At 38.0% G+C, this 5,095-nt stretch overlaps 1 long non-coding RNA gene across 2 annotated transcripts in view; it reads left to right on the top strand.

Moving 5' to 3' along the window:
* LOC147873957 (uncharacterized) overlaps positions 1–5,095 on the top strand; it is a 72,324-nt gene that overhangs the window by 24,429 nt on the left and 42,800 nt on the right. The window contains exon 3 of one of the 2 annotated variants that reach the window (XR_015534919.1): positions 3,910–4,022. This is a non-coding gene — a long non-coding RNA (uncharacterized LOC147873957). Of the gene's footprint in view, positions 1–3,909; positions 4,738–5,095 lie in introns of those variants that run through there. The other variant, XR_015534918.1, reaches the window with a different exon arrangement.

The following is a 5,095-nucleotide window of genomic DNA, read 5'->3' as shown; positions in this document are numbered from 1 at the left end:
GTAAAAGTAATCACCATTTCCAGCAATGGCGCTAGTATCGTCTAACTACTGTTCTAGTTTTTCTTCTTCTTCTTCCACTCTTGTACATGTAACATGTTACGATGTGTCAAGGACAATGATGGATTATTGCCCCCTAGTTGAATTTCATGTAACCAGACATAACGTGGCTTCTAATTTTTATGTGGTTTATGCAAGAAGTTCATAAGCAGAACAGGACATATCTTTTGGTCTTTGATGTGTGGTTTGTTGCACCCACAGATATTTAAAAGTTCGCAATAGTGATCTAAAATGGTAGTGTTTTACGTATCAGTAATGCTATCACTAAGCAACTTTCAGAGATACTTCTAAAAGGGGTGATAAAAACCTTGAAATAATTTAGTAGCCTACCTGTAACACTTCCGATGTATTCTTCATTGCTGTTCGAAATTGAAAGTGATGGAAATTGAATAAGGCGAGAAAAATGAAGGGGTTAAAGGAACGAAATAGATAAGTAAAGAAAGACAGGGAATAAGGGATGAAGATATGAAATAAATCATTCCCCGTTGAATCTCAGCAGACATTTCCCCTAAGGCTGTCATCTTCGACAAAGGACTCACCGTACAAAACATTGATTAGGCTACACCAAACAAAATATAGATCGAAGATGGCAAGGACCTCTGAAACGTCGGTAAACTTCTATTAGACTACACGGCGCAACAACCCAGAGGACATCCATCTTCAGACTCACCGCCGTGAAAATCTCAAATCCTACAAAATATAGATCTAATTAAATTTATAAAGTTTATGTAAATTTAATTTACTATAACGTTCGATCGGTTTCAGCTGCATCGCTTGTTCAAGTCCTTCATAGTCATAGTTTCGGCCAATATTGCAGTTGTCATCTTCGTGATAACGGTTATAGACGTAAAAAGAGTTAAATGACATTGACCCCGATAGTTGTAAATACAGTGTTTAATGGATTTTAACAAATGAAGATACTCAGGCCCGATAGATAATATTATAACATAAACTGGCCGACAGCAAAAGACAACGACGAGAATCATATGTAGGTAAATATTATGCTCAATAAATATTTTATATGGTATCTGATAATTTTCGAAACACTGGAACAAATAATTGACGCATCAGTTCAGAATAGTGTCTTTACTCCTTATTATCTTTGCCACAGAAATGCCTAGCACCTCTACTATCGATTAGTTGCTGTAGAGGTCACCTGCGACAAATGAACATTGAGATTAAAGGTGCAAAACCTCAATATCGAGTGGAGGAACCAAAACTGAGCACACCTTAACTATTTTATTCAGTATGGTTCGTGTTGTCAGGCATTTAAGCACCGAGGAGACAATTCTTTCGTGCCACAGAACACTGTCAATGAAGCTGAAATTATTACGCTAATGATAAAGCCCATCGGTGTCCTTAGTTCATTGCTTCTGAGACGTTAAGGACTTGCTGGACATCTTTGAGGTACGTTTAATATGATAATTTATCATTATAATGATTTCGTAACTTCCTGAGTGATTATTAGCTTCTCAAAAATAAGTCTGTTCCATTTATTTAGTAAGTTAGTTATTGGTGATATTGGTTAGGATCGAATTGTGTGCCTTTTTAATAGTGTGTGGTTATGTATGTACACTTCCTGTAATTTTATAGGATATATTAACCAGTTGAGTAAAAAATGCTCCCTAGACGTCGCGTATACTGTAGAATATATTCCAGGCAATGGAATAAATCCAACATAAATGCGGTGTAATAAAGCAAACGTCACAAATATTTAGAACAGTGATTCTTAACTCCTACGTCGTGCGTCAAAATTGGGTCGTCATGCTAATTTCAGTTGATCACCAAGTGTCTCAGTGAAATCTGAAGACTGCTTTAAATTATATTTTGTAATGAAAGATGGAGTTCAAGATGAGGGGGGGGGGGGGGATTAGGACGAAGGTAGAAATGCGCATGCCTAGACTTCGCGACAATCTTCAGCCCTCTTGCACCATCTGTTGGCGAAGTATGTAGGTCGAGCTATGAGTGCGAACTGGGAAGAAGAGAGGGCAGTATAGAGGAAGATGATTGTGTTCAACGAAACCACGCTTTTAAAATGTTTACACGAAGTTCGTTCTCTATTTTTATTTTTTAAAGTCTTAATATTTCCTTTATTTAAAATGTTATTTACCTGCTCAGCTTGCACAGTAAATCCCCTCTAGTTTAACACCCCTATATCCTTGACAATCCTCTATATTGAACGCTTTTAATTGGAACCGGCGAATATCCTATAATTTTACATGTCCACAATACCCTATATCTTTGACACCCTTTTTGTTGTAAGTTGGATAGGTTCATGCACTTAACTTCGATGCTTTTTAGGGAAATTTTTTCAGTTACATATTTTGTTATTTTGAATTTCTGACTGATGAATGCCTCAACTCTGGAGGATTGTCTTATGGACATTGAATCCATCATTGGAATGCATTGCAAGTGTTTATCTATTTTTTTGCTGAACCCTTAACTGGACTACAGTATTGTAGAAGACACAGTTTTAACTTTGTCAGTACTGTGCTTGCAGCTGAGTTAACAGAAATTGGATTTTTCTTTTTGCGATGGGGAAACGAAAATTGGTGGAATTAACTCTGGAAAAGAAGAAAGAAGTTTTGGATCTTCTGAAGATAGTAGAAAGTTTCAGGAAGCTGGCAGAGAAATACGGCATCTCAAAATCTACTGTTTCCAACAGTAACAGAGCCGCTATTGCCGATGCGTTGGAAAAGAATTGTAGTGCATACAGAAAAATGCTGCGAAAAACACCTCGTGATGAACTAAATGACAAAGTGTAAGGGTTTTGCCGGTGTTGTCGTGCAAAGAACGTTCCCATTAGTGGCAGCACTTTTACCGGAGAAGGCTAGAGAAATTGCAAATAGACTCCACATCGAAGATTTCTCGGCGAGCAATGGCTGGTTGGATCGTTTCCGTAAACGAAACAACGTAAGTTCGCGCGTACTCTCTGGCGAATCAACTTCTGCTGATCTTCAAGCTACTGAAGATTGGAAACTAAAACTTTGAAGCCTTTTGTTGGGATACGTAGACGAGGACTTTTTCAACGCGGATGAAAGTGGATTATTCTACCGTCAACTTCCAACGCGATCCTTAATAGAAATGAGAGAGACATGCAATTTTCACGAAGCGTTACTGTCTTAGATGCCATTCGGTGGATTCACGGTGCCTGGGCAGAAGTTTCTCCTCAAACCATTGCAAAGTGTTTCCGACGCAGGATTTATGGCAGATTCCGCTGAGGATGAAGGGAAGAATTTGTATGAACAAATAAACTGTCTTCTTGAGGAGAATCGCAACCAAATTCCTGATGTCCAAGCTCTTTCAACGTTCGACAACATTCTAGAGGTTCACGACGATGTCGCTGGAACAATCGATAATGTGCTAGACAAAGTGATGACTTCAAGTGACGATTTGTGCAAAGAATCTTCTGATGAAGAAGAGTTATCTATGTACGAGGGCTTTGCAATGCATAGAAAAATTAGAACGGTATGCTTTCGCTCATAATCAACCAGGAAATTCCAAGATAAACGCAAAAAAGTAGTGTCTTGTGACGGACTTTTTTTACAAGAAATAAGTGACATCATATATTGAACTAATGCCGTAAGTACAGTTAAAAAAATACATTCTGAACATTTAAAATTTCATTGAGGCTGGGGGTGTAATGTGCAACCATGAGAGTGGGTTTCAAAAGATTATTATTGTTGTCATTATTTCTTAACCGGTCACGTGACAGGTTAGGTCATTAATGCATTCCCATGTCAGTGGCGTGGTTTTTCACAGGAATGAGTCCTACGTAAACATGTCTATTTTGAAACTCGCCTTGTAATTTATTACACTGCTTTGCGACTTTGCGGATATAATCTCTTACAGGTCTGGGAAGTCCCTGTCTTTAAACCACAATGGCTTTCTGGGGATTATCTGTGCTGGCCATTTCGTGATCGTCTCCTTTTCTATCGAAATAACTTCTGATCCGGACTTAAAAGGTAGGATGCAATTATTCTGCAATATAAATATCAGTGCTATTCATTGGCCTTTGTGTACAGCTAAGTGCAAGTTGGGAATTTCTGGGGGAAGTATAAATTAAGAAAAATAATGCCTGAGTCACTGAGTGACTCCCTTGCAGTTAATGATTATTTAGAAGTTTTGTTTTTCGTGTTAATACTAGGTGACAGTTCTTCACCACAGTTACATAATTGATCGTTGAATCCTAGTTTGAGCCAGTTTAATCCAGTCTAAAACATAGAGTAGGATTTGAGGTTCTCACTGCAGCGAGTATGAAGATGGCTGTCTTCTGGGTTGTTGCGCTGTGTAGTCTGGTCGATGTTAACCAACGTTTCAGAGGTCATACTGCCTCCGTCATCAGGGCGATTAAAAATATGAAGATTTTTGTTTTCTGGGTTGTAGCGCCGTGTAGAGTGGTAGAAGTTTACCGTTTCAGAGGTCCTGCTGCCTCCATAATCAGGGCGACGATGGAGGCATCACGGACCTCTGAAATGTTGGTAAACTTTTCATTATTGAATGAAGGTAATGTTGTTCTCCGGCTGAAAAGGATTGTAAAAATTTGGTGACACGATGACTAATATCCAATAAAATTGTCTTCGTAGAATTCTTTAGAATTATACTAAGGGACACAACAATTTTAAGCATCGTTCAATTTTTGACAAATGAAGAATGATTTCAGGGATGTGAAATTATATATTTATTACGAAAGATTTTTTGTTTGTTTGTTTGTTGAAATGTTCCAACTATGCAATAAAGCAGAACATTGCTTTCGACATAGACTAAAACGAACTTATTGTATCTCTCGCAAACAACTCATTTTTACTGACGTCACGGACAAAGTAGATAACCCTTTACTGTTAAAAATGTGATGTAGTATGTCGAAATGTCGTTCAGAGAATATGATTTGTATTTTCCGAACCTTATTGTACCTACGTACGTTCTTACAACGACCTTTACGTAAGTGTTGATAGTTACTTTGACGTGTTGAGCGTACAAATGTGATTGGTAATGGATGTGGTTACGTTACAGTGTTGAGTCATTTCCAGTACCAGAA

This window comes from Zootermopsis nevadensis, unplaced genomic scaffold, assembly GCF_977971745.1.
Source record: "Zootermopsis nevadensis isolate Lab colony 2312 unplaced genomic scaffold, Znev_1.0 Znev_ptg000012l, whole genome shotgun sequence".
In the NCBI taxonomy this organism is placed as follows: Eukaryota; Metazoa; Arthropoda; class Insecta; order Blattodea; family Termopsidae; genus Zootermopsis; species Zootermopsis nevadensis.
The sequence above is the reverse complement of the archived record's forward strand: the minus strand, read 5'-3'. Positions and strand labels throughout refer to the sequence as shown.